Consider the following 16959-nt stretch of genomic DNA (forward strand, 5'->3'; position numbering starts at 1 on the left):
TAGCCCTAAGAAGAGCTGCTGGGGGTTGTTTTTCTTTGTCTAGTCACATCGTCTCATTTTAGTGGGGGCAAGGGAAACTTGTAGTCTATTACCTACATAGTGGTGGGCCACTTATTTCCACAGCAGTCATCTTGCAGTCTGATTTGCAATTGTTAGTGTCGTTAGTCTCTTCTTGGGTTTCATGTCCGTAATGAGAAGTGAAATTGTGAACTCACGATTATATATTGTAGTCTGTTGATGTGTTGGTCGATGTAGGCTTCTAATTTCTGCATTGCAGATCTTAGAGCTATCTCAATCACCTGTTCCATGTCAGTCTGTTGTGTCGCGTCTGTTCTTTGTTTGAGTGTAGTGTTTGAGGATATAGGATTTACCACAATGACATACGATAATCAAAGTTTCGGAGGGAGAGGTTGGAAGACACTGGATTGGGACGCTTTTGGAATGAGAGATGGATTTTGTTTTGGGAAGCCTATCGGGACATCGAATTTTATCAAACTAATATCCAGAATAACTTCTGCCACCAGAAACATACCAATGCAGATGATCAGAATATTCATACAGCATGTGACAACAGCAGGTATTAATATTGCTGGACGAAATCACAAGACCGAGCCTACATGCGAGGTCAAAATTGCGCCCAATATGGACACATGAAGACAGACTGTAAGGATGACCAGACATGGCTTTGCTTGCGGTAAAAATCCAGACAGTTGCAAACACAATTCCAACCACAATGTCAAGTTCTGCACCAGTTGCAAGAGTGATACCCATTATATGGGCCAAGCTTGCTGCCCAAATTACCCGAGGGTAATTTTCACCTAGGATCTGTGCCAAGTCAACTTCCGGGATCTGTGTGCCACATTTTTCGTGATGACTCTAATCTCGCAGTTTCATATGTGTCTCTCTCCTGGGTTAGTTGAGGATATAATGAACATCTCTGTGGATGGGCCAAAAGTTTGTACCAGGACGGCCTCCACAAATTATTCCACCTTGTGTAGAGTATGCTAATACTGCCAGGGATTATCAGTGTATAGCTTATTCGAAAGAATGAGTTACTGTATAAACAGCGGGTTGTTGTTGTTGCTGTTGCCCATGGTATGTTTTACAATTCTTACTATCATTCTTGTCATGGGTCGTTTGTGCAATGCGGGGTTGTTCTGGTTGTCTGGAGAACGGATTGCTGTGGTACTTCTCTGGTTTGACAGCTATGGAGAGTTGGTACAGTAGGAGGAGAAGTAGGTGCTGGTGTTGCAGGAGTGTTCATCTCGGCAGCCATGGCCGAAATGGCATGTGCAGAAGATAGAGGTGTTCTGCACTACAACTTGGCCTTGATCCAATCTGAATTTTACTTCCTTTGGATCCGTTAGAATCTTCGGAAGAGGAAGATTTGCTTGTGGATGAGAAGTACGAGTCTGATATTTGAAATGTTGGTGGTGGGGTTTCAGGACAGTTTGAATCAGTAGACGCACTTTTTAAGGGCCCCTTGGTGCTATTTGACAGGAGTAAGCTATGTGCTGGCACTGGGTTTCCCCTTTTCCCTTCCTCTTCATCATCATTCTCACCCATTCCCTACACCAGGTATGCCCAGCTGGGGCAGATCTCGCCTTCAAACGAGGTGTAACAGTGATATAGAATCTCAGAATACCATACAGGCATATACATAAAAGATATTCTATGTTACTGCTGCACCTTGTTTGAAGGCTAGATCTGTCCCAACTGGGCATGCCTGCCCTACATAACACTTACACGAACACTTATACATACACTCATCCTAGTACACGACATAACTCTCCACAGATACACATCATGCATAGCATGCCTGCCGAAGTGGTGTGCTATTTGAAAATGGGCCACAGCTGTGCCATATACCTGCAATATGCGGAATGTGAATCATGCAAGTGAAGTGGGTAGGCATTGGATACATATACATATTTTTCTGTATGACTTGAGGCTTTCCCGGCATTTGATATAGAATAACTCTTCTTGGGTTCTCAGCCAGGTGAGTTGGAGATTAGCTTCCAAGCTTTCGACGGCTAGCTCTGCCATCTTCTTCAGAGATGAAGTGATGTGGGACCATGTCTAGCCGGTATATATGCAATAGTAGGGCTTCCTGCTGCGGGCCAATCAGGAGCTAGTTCCTAGTCCCGACTGCCAGGCGCATTCTGGTTGGTGGACGCGGCAGCCAATCAGGAGCTACTTGCTGGTCTGCCGTGTGCTGGTTGTCTAAGCATATTGATGGCAGGTTTCCATGCTGTACTCAGCTGTAGACCCCTGTCTCTGTTTAAATTATTGCCATCTAGCTGGATTTCGATGGCTTCCTTGATAACCAAGTCCCAGTAACCTGATGTCTTGTCCGAGATGGTGGTGGCGCCGAAATCTATCTTGTGACCAGTTTCTAGGCTGTATTGGGCTACTGCAGACTTATCAGGATAATATAGTCTTATGCTGCGTTGATGTTCCTTGTAGCGATCCATAATAGTGCGTCCTGTCTGCCTGATGTAGCATTTCCCACACTCACAAGGTATTCTGTAGACACCAGGTGTCCTAAGACCAAGGTCGTCCTTAACTGGTCTCAGCAAGTTCTGGATCTTTGTGGGTGGCTTATGGATGGTTTTAATCCCGTGTTTTCTTAGCATTCTGAGACCTATTGTCAGCGGCATAGGCTGGCCAAATACCTCACCAGTCTTCTGAATCCTCTTATAGGAAAATGCAGTCACCATGTCAAGAATTCAGCAGAGTTCATCAAGACTACAGAGCATCAGAACAAATCCGTCTGATATTCTGGTGAGTTTTGATGATGTGTCCCTCTTCACTAGAGTCCCACTCAAGGAAACGTTGGAGTTATTGAGACCTCACTTCTTGCCTGAGGTCATTGGACTTTTTAACCACACACTCAGCTCCACTTACTTCATGTACAAAGGGTAGTATTACGAGCAATCCGACGGTGTAGCCATGGGCTCACCTCTGTCACCTGCCATAGCCAATTTGTACATGGAAGACTTCGAGCACAGAGCCCTGGAGAATGTGCCCCTGAAACCAGCTCACTTCTACTGCTATGTAGATGACACTTTGGTGTCTGGCCTCATGGAGAAGAAAAACTTCAGGAGTTCCAAGAATACCTGAACAATATCCACTCGAACGTCCAGTTCACGAAAGAAGTGGGGAAAAAAACGGATGTCTCCCCTTCTTAGACATTCTCATCTCCAGGAAGCCAGATGGCACACTGGGTGACAGAGTTTACAGGAAACCAACACATACCGATCCATATCTGAATGGACACAGCCACCACCACCCGGCACAGAAACGAACGGTCCTGTCGACTCTTCTACACAGGGCGAGAGGGATTTCGGACAAAGATAGTCTCCCTACGTAAGACGTTCCAACAGAACAACTTCGGCAACAGGGAAATCGGCTTGGCCCTCAGAAGGGCCTTTTCGGACAAACCACCTGCCGGGGAACAAGAGGAGACGAAGGGCATGGCATACATCCCGTTCTACGGCCACATCTCGGGCAAAATTAGCAGAATGCTAAGAAAACACGGGATTAAAACCATCCATAAGCTGCCCACAAAGATCCAGAACTTGCTGAGACCAGTTAAGGATGACCTTGGTCGTAGGACACCTGGTGTCTACAGAATACCTTGTGAGTGTGGGAAATGCTACATCGGGCAGATGGGACGCACTATTATGGAATGCTACAAGGAATATCAATGCAGCATAAGACTATATTATCCTGATAGGTCTGCAGTAGCCTAACACAGCCTAGAAACTGGTCACAAGATAGATTTCGGCGCCACCACCATCTTGGACAAGACATCAGGTTACTGGGACTTGGTTATCAAGGAAGCCATCGAAACCAGCTAGATGGGAATAATTTAAACAGAGACAGGGGTCTACAGCTGAGTACAGCATGGAAACCTGCCATCAATATGCTTAGACAACCAGCACACGGCAGACCAGCAAGTAGCTCCTGATTGGCTGCCGCGTCCACCACCAGAATGCGCCTGGCGGTCGGGACTAGGAACTAGCTCCTGATTGGCCTGCAGCGGGAAGTCCTACTATTGCATATATACCGACTAGACATGGTCCCACATCACTTCATCCCTGAAGAAGATGGCAGAGCTAGCCGTCGAAAGCTTGGAAGCTAATCTCCAACTCACCTGGCTGAGAACCCGAGAAGAGTTATTACATATTTTTCTGTTCTGGCGTTCTGATGCTCTTTAAATAGTCGGAAAAGATGGCCTGTGTAACCCATACTTTCCTATTGGCTATGTATTTTGTTGGTAACTTCATATTTTTTGAACAGCGAGGATTTGCACTCTTTTCATTAACCAGGGGTAGAAGTTTCTTTTCTTCCATCAGCATTGCCGTTATCCTTTCTTTGGAGTTTTTCCCATCAGTACAAGGATAACTTTTGAAACTGAGTCTTATTTTATTAGGTGGAAATCTTGAATAATCCAGTTTGTCAGCATTGAAAGTACAGTGAAATCTTTTTAAGATATTTTTGAGAAAGATCAATAAATTGAGCAATACAAGTAGGAAAACTTCTTAAAAGGAAAACCCTGAAAAATTTGTTGTACCATACAGCATTCCATCAGTTTTGTATTGGAAATTGCATACAAATCAACTAAACATTTCTGATGACACTACTATTACATGCTTAACTGCAAATGAGCATGTACGCTACTTAGATGTTAATTTTTCTGACGTTTATATATTCGATTCCCAAACTGTTTTAAACGACCTGAAAACTAGATTAGATTTGCTAATTTCGTCGCCTTTATTACATCCTGATCAAAAGTTTTGTATATTAAATTCCTCAATTTCCCATCATTAATCTACACATTTAAGACAATGCCCTTGAAAACAATACCCAATACTTTTTTAGATAATGCTGATAAAATTATTAAAAGCATTCTTAAAGAAATTTTGTGCCTACCAGCTGACACACCCGATTCTGTGGTATATACACATCTTAAATATAAAGGTCTTTGTCTTTTTAGAGTACGCTGGGAATCCACACTACAACACATTAACGGCTTAAGGGTATTACACAAAACTCATGATCCTTACATTACTTAGGGACCTTATTGAGGAGAGTAAAACATGTTTAAAGAGCCTTAAATTAACTCCTGCTAATTCTTTTTTAAATTGTGAAAATTTTGTGGACTCTCGTAAAGTTAGAGATGCTTTAAGAGAAAAAGAATTTGAAAATTGGTGTACATTGCAACAAAAGGGTAAAGGAGTGATTCTTAACAAAGAGTTCCCCCCAGCAAACAGCTGGATAAGAAATCACAAAGGTCTAACCCTCTTGGAATGGATAGATGCCCTTAAAATGGTAGGCTATGTTGCTCTGGTCCGAGCTGTACCGGGTAGAAGCCTAGATCATATATGTAACAGATAGGTCGGGCTTATAGGCTTTGATGTTAACAACTTTTGTCAGGTTTATTACGCTGCTATCTAGTTGTTACATAAGGAGTCACGTCATAATTCCCATTTGAATTGCATTAGCGACTGTATTGCCATCTCATGTTCGTTTACGGCGGACGGGTGGTAATCCTGGCAGTTGTTCTCTTCAAAGTGCTGCCGATTTTAACATAGCGATGAGTTACCTGTTACATATATGATCTAGGCTAGAAGTCGGGATGGTACCCGCTGTAGGCGCTGTCTCAACGAGATTGAAACTCTTCCCCATATCCTTGGTCTCTGCCCCTATAGCGAGGCCCATCGCAACATCCGTCACCATGCTGTCCGTTCTATGCTGGCCGAGGCACTGAAGGAAGTAGGGTTTACAGTCCATCAAGAGGTGCAGGGACTAGCCACACAAGGAAGTGTTCGGCAAATTGATATCATTGCCATTAAGAACAACTCGGCATACATTCTCGATCCCACCATCAGATTTGAGATACATGCAGATCAATCGCATGAGGTGGACAGTGAAAAGAAACGGATCTATGAACCAACAATCCCATTCTATAAAGATAAATATAGCCTGTTCCACATTGATGTAATAGGTCTGATGGTGGGAGCACGAGGTACCATACCCTCCTTCTTTGCCAACAAATGTAAAAACCTGGGGCTAACACACAGCATTGTGAAGGAAATAGCCATTAGTGCCCTCAAAGGATCGGTTCAGATATTGAGAAATCATTTGTATGGGAGTGATAATGGAAATTTCAAGTTATCTTAACCGATGGCTGTTGATTGGTTTAGATATCAATGCCAAAAATCCGTACTATTATTTTTCTCACGATATATGGCATTCAAATCATTCTAACCTATCTGATAATATTTTTTTCCCCCTTTCTTAACTGTAAATGTGCACAAACGCTACTTAGGTGTGAATTTTTCTGACATTTTGTATATTCGATTCCCTAACAGTTTCAAATTTATATCATTTTACCTTTTAGGTGTGTTTCCAAATTATATGTAATACACTTTGTCAAATCTGGCAACCTTTTCATAAGGGAAGCCAAATTTATATTATATTATATATTCATTAGCATGTATTATTCATCGTAAATAACAGTTTTTAATTATATATTTCATCCTATTATAATTGAAGCTGGTACATTCCTGGAGGTGGAACCAATGAATTCAGTGTTTACAACACATGCACTACTCACAATTTTTTTTACCCTAAAATGCACTAATCTAACCTACTGAAGAATTTCTCCAATATTGTTTGTTTGGCACTTTTTTTAATAGAGTTTGGCTGTATAATTCTTCAGTTCCCAATGGTCATAAATGCCCAAATCTCCATGGCCTCCTCAGACATGTTGGCAGTGGCAGTCGCCCTTGTTCTTCATTGTGATTTACCCTTCACCTTACTATATAGCTGCTCTATTTATCGTGCTCCCCACATGTTTGGAAGAGCAATCATCGGCATCATCAAATTCATTGAATGTGGAGCTGATTCTAAGTTCACCCTAAATGTTGCACCAGACATCAGAACTCACTCTTGCACTGACGTCATCAGCAGCAGCAGTATCATCTCCTCCTTCATGTGCAGTTTTAATCACACTTCCAGCTTTTCTAAAACAATTGACGATGGTTTCCTTGCTGATTCAGTTCCCTGCCTTTGCAAGCATTGACACTGCCTCAAGTAGTGATAATTTATACAGTATTTGTTTCGACTGGAATTCAGTCTCTGCAACAAGTTCAAAGGAAGGCTCCTAACTTCTGTTTAAGAACCTTAATGAAAACCACTAAAATTATTAATTTGTATTCAGTGAAGAGAACTTGTTCAAATTTGTTGTGTAGTGTTGTTTTTTTTACTTCTTAGGCAGAAAATCCTTTGAAATGTAAACATACTAAATGGTAAAGTATATTTTAATCATATAGAGAATATTTGGTACAAAATTATTCGTACAAGGTAGAGTATCCATCGGCCACTGAATGAATATTGCATACTATTATCACTGCCAATGTGGTGCTATAAACCAATTTTCAACACTTTTATTCACTTCACTTCTTACACTAGATGGCTCCTGACACAACGTATACCAAGGTGGGCAACATTTACAAAGTAAATAATACTAAACGTGAGGAATGTTACTACAGGTATGTAGTATTATGTGACAGGTTAGATTGGGTTAGATTAAGTGTGTTTTATGTGACAGATTAGGTTAGATTAGGTGTAGAGTATTATGTGAGTGTTGGCGACACTGAAAACGCATCACATTCAGGAAATATGACCATCTTTTTCATTCATCCATTATGAATTTAGTATATGAGTAAAGTATGCATTTGGGGGCTGGCTGAGCGGGCATACAGCTCTCCCAGTGATCACATCCAATTTCCACTACTCCATACTATAAATCCTAGGCATTTTCAAGGTATTTTAACAATTTTCTCTGGTGCCAGGGACATAAGTAACCTTCACTAATTATTCCTAGTGTCGTCTTAAACAAGTTTTACTGTATTATGAAGTTCATTTAACCCTCTATAATTTTAGGCAAGTGCACAATTTTCCATTCTTCTATAGTAGAAATAGGCTATGCACACTTTTACATTCTCCTGACAGTTTTATATGCAAAAGAAAACCACTCTTTGAAGTTATCAGTCCAGCCATTAGAGGCTTTGAAAATTTTAATGCCCAACCATGTGCCAATTACGAGACCCTTTTCTTTCAGCAGTGTTGATTGTTTCTGACTTTTCCTTTTCCTGAAAAAGTTACCACACTGTTGAATTATATTACCAGACACCATTTCTTCTGCAGCTGAAAATCTTCTCAGCTTCATTGCTGATGATGTTTTGCACATTTCATTACTGGCACTAGCAGATAAACTTGATCTAGTTGAATCACCTATAAGAAAATGACTACCTTACTTTGTAAATTTCCAATAGACTATCCACTATATACATACCTAATTTTACTTTATCACTTGTAAATTCTAATAAAGCAGATAAGAATATACTATTGGAAAAAATTTTCCAGTATTCTTTCTAATCTAATATTGAATAATATTTTAATATCCTACTTAATACTGGAGAAGAGAGCAAGTATCTGTTACAATCAAATCAATTTTAATTAACTTATTCAAATTTACTTTCATTAAGTGATGCTTGTTCTTCAGAATCAGAAAAAACTTCACAATCTTTGTCTCTCTGAACCTTCTTGCATTTTAAAAGGTGAGATTTCATTCTTGCTACTAAACCTTGCATTTCTAAACCACATATTTTAAATTTTGCTTTGGAACTTACGCCACTGTTTGTTGAAAGTTTTATAAAATCTCCCCATATACGATATTTTTTCCTCCCTACATTAGACATTGTAGTAAAACAACACTAAAACTGTACAGATTTAAGCACAGCAAACATGAAATAACTTTGCTTGTTCAGGTATAGCTCAAACTGCGAGCACATAGTAAGTCACCTGTAACTGACAATGTCCCAACACTGGTCTCTAATATATTTAAAAATTTAAAAGTTCCAATGGCATAACATTAACCTCGCAGAATACATTTTTATATGTTTAAAATAAAAATGTAAAAATTTAGAAATTATTTAAATAAAAATATAAGAAAAGAATCAGTTGATTAAAATCACTATTCTTTAAAACAGTCCATCCTGTCACCAGTATGAGATTACTTGTTTTATGGGGAAGGAAACAATAATCACCAATTAGAACAGGATTCTTTATTCATAAAAGAATAAAATAAGCAGTAAAAAAAAAAAAGTCGACAGGTTGTCATATTTAGTACAGATGGTGTGATATCGTTGTTATAAATGCTCACTCTTCTACAGAAGAGAAAGACGACCATATAAAGGATAGCTTCTATGAGGATTTGAAACACACTTATGATCAGTATCTAGATATCACAGGAAAATGTTATGGGAAATTTCAATGCTAAAGTAGGATGGGAGATTATTTTTAAACCGAATATTGGAAAAGAGAGCTTACACATAATAAATGGCGTTAGGTTAGTCAACTTTGCCACATCAAAAAATGTAATTGTGAAAAGTACAACATTCCCGCTTAAGGATATACATAAATATACTTCAACTTCTCCAGATGGATTGACACACAACCAAATTGATCATATCTTGATAGATAAATGAACACATACTAGCATAATAGACATTCGATCTTTCACAGGGGCAGACTGTGATTCTGACCATTATTTGATAATTGGAAAATTAAGAGAAAGACTGTCAGTAGCCAAGCAAGTAGATCAACAAGTTAATATTGGGAGATTCAATATTCCGAAATTAAAAGACTAGGAAACTAAGCAACATTATCAGGTCGAAATTTCAAATACGAGGGATGTCCCAAAAGTAAGTTTACAAGACATGTTTTTTAATATTCATATTTTGGTTTGTAGATAAAACACTGCACATTGTGCTCTATGCTCAAGGATTTGTCTAACTGTTGGATGAGCTTGTCGATGCCACTCTCGTAAAATGTGGTGTCCTTTGTGTTGAGCCAGCATTTCATTGCTGTTTTGATGTCTTCGTCACTTTGGAATCTGTGTCCTCCAAGATGTTCTTTCAAGGCCAGGAAGAGATAACAATCACTTGGTGCGAGATCAGGGCTGTATTGTGGATGTTCAAAAGTCTCTCACTGAAAATGTCACAACAGTTCTTGAGTGACATTGGCAGTGTGTGGCCGAGCATTATTGTAGAGGAGTAGCACACCCTTTGAGAGCAATCCAGGACATTTACGTCTAGTGGCAGCTTGTAAATGTTCCATTATTGCACCATATACAGCTGCATTCATTGTTGCTGCCTTCTCCAAGAAATCAACCAGCAACACATCCTTCTGATCCCAGAAGACAGTAGCCATTACTTTGCCAGCCGACTTCACGACCTAGAATTTCTTGGTTCGTGGGGAACCTGGATGCTTCCACTCCATGCTTGCCCTTTTTGTTTCTGGGTATGGTGATGAATCCTTGACTCATCACCAGTGACAATACACTGAAGAAAATCTTGGCCTCCAATGGCATGTTGCTGCAAGAATGACAGGCCACAAGCCATTCCCTGAGCATGTGGTCTTCAGAAAGGTTTCGTGGAAGCCATCATGCACACACTTTGTGAAATTCCAACTGCTCAATACTGCGGCTAACTGTTCCATGTGACAGACACAAGTCATGCATAAGTTCTGTGTTGATGATTCTCTTGTTCTCCAGTATTGCATGCTCAATGTGTGTTTTGTTCTCTGCCGTGCCAACTGTTGTGAGTCTGCCACTCCCCACACAGTCAACTGTTGTCATCCTCCTGGTTCGAAATTTGGTGCACCGTTTTGCCACACACTGATGACTCATCACGCTTTTGCCATAGACGTCCACCAACTGATGATGAATCTCCACAGCACACATCTTCTTAGCATTGACAAATCGAATTACAGCATGAACTTCCTGCTTGGAGAATTGTTCCAGTCGACCCTCTATCTTTAACTGGCTTTTGTCAGCAAATGCTAGTGCATAGTGCTATCAACCGATATAACATTACCGATTGAAACAATACAAACATTTCGCCATAGTTAGATGCTGTGTAGCTTCAAGGCCACAGACAATAAATGCCTTGCAAACTTACTTTTGGGATACCCCTGGTTGGTTTGCCATTTTAGGAAGTTCCGACTGATTTTAGGAATTAGATAGTAATAGTGTGTGGGAAGATATCAGAGATATCAAAATTGTGGCTGAACAGAGCATAGATTATTATGAAACTAAGAAAAAGAAACCGTGGTTTGATGAAAATTGTTGCATAGTAGTAGCAATAAGAAAACAGGCAAAATTCAAATTCTTACAGCATCCAGTTGAGGCAAATAGAAATAATTATTTCAATTAAAGACGGGAAGCAAGTCATACACTTGGGAACAAAAAGAGAGGTTACATGAAATAAAAACTGAATGCGGCAGAAACAAATAGTAGAAATAAAAACATTAGAGACTTACATAAGGGCATACAGGAATTTAAGAAAGGATAGGGTAAACGCGATCAAGGATGAGAATGGTGACTTGCTTTCAGACTCACTTCCATCCTGAACAGATGGAAAATCTATTTTGGGCAACTACTAAATGTACGAGGGTAGATCGGAAAGTAAAGCACAATATTTTTTTTCTGCATTGGTATTGCAGCTGGGATGTTGACATTTCACCGAGGTGTAGTTTGAAGTTTTCACTACAGACACAATTTGTTTTGCATGTGCAGCTCTAGCGAGAGAAGCGTGAACTACGCAACAAAGATGTTGCGCATGTTACTGTTGTCAACTTGTGAAGAGCAACGAGTGTTGTGCGATTTTTGTGGGCTAAAGGACATAACCCAAATGAAATTCGCAGGGACATGTGTGGCGTGTACAGGGAAGATTGTATGGACTATAGCAACATCTCCAGATGGTGTGCATTCTTCACAGACAGCCGTGAGAACCTTTGTGATTCGCCACGTTCTGGGTGGCCAGTAATAGCTGCAACTCAGCGAAATGTCACAGGCATTGAGGCGACAATTTTGAACGACCAACAGATCCAATTGCGAACCTTATCTCAGCAGTTCAACATTTCATATGGTGCAGTGTACGATATCATGCATGACACATTGAAATTTCATAAAGTTAGTGCCCGCTGGGTGCCTAAGAACGTGACAGACGACTACTAAGGCGTTACACTGCAAAAGGGCATGATTTTCAGAAAGGAATTGTCACTGGTGATGAGCCCTGGGCATACCACGCCTGAAATTTGCAGGCCTCTGTGGAGTGGAAATGGGCTGCTTCTCTAGAAAGAAAAAATTCAAAATGACACAATCTGCTAAGAAAGTGCTTGTGACAGTGTTCTGGGATATGCATGGTGTTTTGTTAGTGGACTTTGCTAAACATGAGACCACTGTGAATGCTTGCAGCCTATATTCAAACGTTGGTAAAGTTTGTGTCGTGCTCTTTGTGACAAATCCCGTAACATTAATGCTGACGATGTCAAACATCTTCATGACAATGCTCACCCCCATGTTGCGGCTTCTGTTCGTGAGAAAACAACACATTTCGTTAGGAGGTACTCCAGCATTCATCATACAGTCCAGACCTTGCATCGTGAGACTTTCATCTGTTTGGTCCCATGAAGAAATTCCTGGCTGGCCATCGCTTTGCGACCGATGGAGAAGTGCAGCCAACTGTCTGCAGATGGCTATAATCCAACTGGACTTACATGAACAGGGTATACTGAAACTGGTACCACGATAAGAGAAATGTGTTGAGAAATTTGGCACCTGTGTAGAAAAGTAGCTAAAAGATGTGAGTTCATTTGTGTGTTTTTTATTTTTGTTTGCCTATTAAACTTTTTTTAAAATTATTGTGCATTACTTTCCGATCCATCCTTGTACATATGCCAAATAGAAATGATGATGTTAAGCCATTTATACCCAAACCCACACTTTCTTAAATCGAAATTGTGATAGAAAAAAATGAATAAGTACAAGTCTCCAGGTATTGATCAAATTTCAGCAGAATTAATACAAGATGGTGGAGACGCATTATCTAGTAGAGCCTGGATTTCCGTGAAAATGGATGTTTTATATATGTTACACTTCTCAAACTTTGCAAATATTCGTTTTATGACTTATAGATTCCAAATAACTGTCTTCTTCGGCGCATGTTTGCATGTCTTGGCCTTTTTTGGGAGTAAATTCATGCATAATGCATATTTTGAAGATTTTTTATTTAATAGCACATATTTAGACTTTTATAGATAGATAGATAGATAGAACTTTATTGTCGATGGCATAATGTATGCATAGACATGGTCAAATATATACAATTACAATTTAATGTAAAATAAGTCAAATATATATATAAAAAAAAAAAACATTATTCATATTCAACGGCCCATGCGTGCATCCTCAAGACTGTAGGGACACAATTTTATTAATTTCGTTTTTATATAATTCTTAAATTTCAGAGAATTTTTTGTATATTTGATGTCATCAGGCAAACTGTTGTATATTTTAATACCAAAGACCATATATGTTCTACTAGTGTTTGTAAGATGGTGAACTGGAATAGTTAAACTATTTTTGTTACGAGTGTCGTAGGTATGGAAATCACAATTTTGATGAAAATCAGACAGATTTTTATAAATTAGTAGTAAAATATTAAAAATGTATAAACCATAAACAGTAAGAATATTATATTGTAAAAAATGTTCCCTACAAGAGGTCCTACTGTCAACGCCCGCTATGCATCTCACAATACGCTTTTGAGCAATAAATATATCATTCAGCATGGTTCCAGATCCCCAAAAACAAATACCATATGAAAGCCTTGACTCAACGTGTGCGAAATAATAAGACATTAATACATCGTGATTTATTATCGTCCTCAAAATTCTGATTTGATAACAAATGCTATTGAGCTTAGAAATTAAACTTATGCAATGGGGTCTCCAAGACAAACAATCATCAAATGTAACGCCCAAAAATTTAGTAGTTTCCCATTTACATAAGTATTGATCTTGAATAGAAATATTGATGTCCTTCAAATTTCTCTTTTGAGAATTGTGAAAGTAAATATATCCGGTCTTATTAACATTTAAGTGAAGCAGATTGCTATCAAACCATGTTTTGAGATCATTTAACAGGTCACAACAGGTTGTCTCTAAATCCAGTTCCTCTCCATCTTTTACAATGACAGAAGTATCATCAGCATACATACACATAAAATGATTTCTTACATACATGGGTAAATCGTTTACATATAAAAGAAACAATACAGGGCCCAGAACAGAGCCCTGAGGAACACCCACATCAATATGTACATTCTTGGATCTATATTTATGTGTAAAATTATTAATTTTATGATCCTTGTGTAGTATTTCCACATATTGATATCTGTTTTGAAGATAAGAGGCAAACCATTTTAAAACTATCCCACGAATACCATATCTTTCAAGCTTAGCCAGAAGAAGGTTATGATTCACACAGTCGAAAGCTCTGCTAAGATCGCAAAAAATTCCAACAGGAGGCTTACCATTATCAAGAGCAGACATAATTTCATTGAATACGCTATAGATTGCAGTATTGGTGGACTTTGAGGGTCTGAAACCATACTGATTATTGACTAAAATATTAAAACGATCCAGGTACTTGAGTAGTCTGTCTAGCATGCAATATTCAAAAACCTTAGAAATAGTATTACCAATTGCAATGGGTCTATAATTTTCCACTTTCAATTTATCAGATTTTTTAAAGACTGGAATAACTTTATTAAGTTTTAATTCATTTGGAAATATACCTGAACAAAAAGACATGTTAATAAGGTATGTAAGTGGTTTAATTATAAACTCACTACCTGTAATAATTAACATAGAAGGAAACTCATCAGGGCCGGATGAGAATTTACGTTTAAGTTTAGTTTTTATAATTTTATGAACTTCGGACTCTGAAAACTCACTCAAATACATGGATTTGTCAGTAAACTTAAAATTACTAGCATTGTGTTCAAAATTAGAACCATTTAAGTGAGAGATAACTTGTGCTGGTGCATCTTTAAAAAATTTGTTGAAATTATCAACTATATCTTGAGGATTTTTCGTGATAACATCATCAATTTTCAGAGAAATATTTTCATGTATATTTTGACGATTTGTTACCTTTCTGATTATTTTCCAAGCCATACTATCTTTATTCAGTGCATTATCCAACATATTACTGTAGTAATGTCGTTTGGTGTTATTAACCAATATCCTATGGTTACGCTTAGCATTTTTATAAACAATATCACATTCTGGATAAACTTTAGATAGAAAAAATAATTTCTTAAGATACATGCTTGAATATTTAACTTCGTTGTTAACCCAGTATCTAGAGGATTCGGAAGATTTACAGAATTTGACAGGAAAACATATGTTAAAATAATACATTAATACATTATAAAAATAACTAAATTTATCATAGAAATGTGATAGTTCAAAGACATCTATCCAGTCCTCTCCAGCCACCATATTTAAAAATTTCTCACAATTGGTTAAATTAAAAATTCTTTTAGGATATGCAGAATTATTTCTAAATACATCATTACAATAAAATTCATATAAAATAGTACGATGATCAGAAGACGTATTGTCAATGACACAGCAGGTGTCCCTAGCATCAGCCTTGGTAAAAATGTTATTGATCGTAGTAGCGCTATTTTTGGAAACACGCGTAGGCCATTGAACTCTATGCGTAAGGCCAAAGACAGATAACAAGTTACTAAAATCAATAAAATCTTTTGAGGGCTGATAACAATTCAAGTTAAAATCTCCACATAAAATGATATTTACAGTTGGTGTATATAAACTATGTAAAATATTGTAAATACCATCGAAGAATATATTAAGTTTACCACTAGGTGATCTATAACAAACCAAAATAATATAAGAAACACCATTAATTAACCATTTTAGACCACAAATTTCAATATGTTTATCAATGCAAAAAGCATTTAAATCGATAACACATGTGTCCAGTCCCAACTTAGTCCAAATAGCAACACCACCATGTAAAAATTCATTCCGACAGTAAAAAGTAGACAAGGTAAAATTATTAAAATTACATGATTGAATGGAATCTGAAGTGACCCAAACTTCAGTGAAACATAAGAATTTTAAATTACTGGCATCAGATAAAAAATCAATCTCAATATCGTTAATCTTATTTGAAGAAATACCACGAATATTAAGTAACAATAAATCCGGGTCAAATATCACTCTTTTGGAGGCAGCCTCTGACGAATGTGAAAAAACTTGCCGATACATGCGCCATACGGCCATATTGAAGGATTCATGGCATTTCTAAAATTACTCTCATAAATTGTGACCTTAAAGGAAGAATATTGTTTTGTATTTCTTCCGAACAATTGTTCACATATTACTTCTGGAAATTTTGAAATTAACATTCTCTTTATATCAGTTACGGTAATGTCAGGGTCTATTCTATATACATGTAGATCAACACATTTAGGTACTGTTTTTATGCCACTACACTTATTATTACCCACTATTTGAACACGAGAATTTGTACGTTTCTTCGGTTGAACAGTCTTCCACTCATTGCCCGAATTATTATAGTCATCTCTTACATGACTATGAACAACTTTATCAGTATTAGATCGATCTAGAGCTCCTTTAACTATATCACTATACAAATTTGTATTGGTCCGAACAGATGTAGATTGTTCTGAACTATCTTGTATCTTACATTCGTCATTTCGTATAACCTCACATGTTTTTAACCTCGATTTATCAGTTAACTCATATCCCGACTCGATAGATGTGCATACATTATTTAAGTTCATACTCGTAGAAGCAACACTTTCCAATTTATCAAGTTTAATACTATTAGTTTGTTCTTTATTTGCTGGCGTGCACTGATCAAAGTCGTCGAATTCACTACTATTAGTAATTACGTCGACAATCTTTGATTTTGCAGGCATTTCCGCTTGTTTCACTAACAACTTGATTTTGTCTTGAAGCTCACTAATAATTATGTCCTTC

The 16959-nt window shown here is 38.0% G+C and overlaps 1 protein-coding gene across 6 annotated transcripts in view; it reads left to right on the top strand.

Annotated features, from left to right (window-relative positions):
- The window catches only part of faf (ubiquitin carboxyl-terminal hydrolase-like faf), a 607647-nt gene that overhangs the window by 286438 nt on the left and 304250 nt on the right, over positions 1–16959 (top strand). The window lies entirely within an intron of this gene.

Source organism: Periplaneta americana, chromosome 14, assembly GCF_040183065.1.
Source record: "Periplaneta americana isolate PAMFEO1 chromosome 14, P.americana_PAMFEO1_priV1, whole genome shotgun sequence".
Taxonomy (NCBI): Eukaryota; Metazoa; Arthropoda; class Insecta; order Blattodea; family Blattidae; genus Periplaneta; species Periplaneta americana.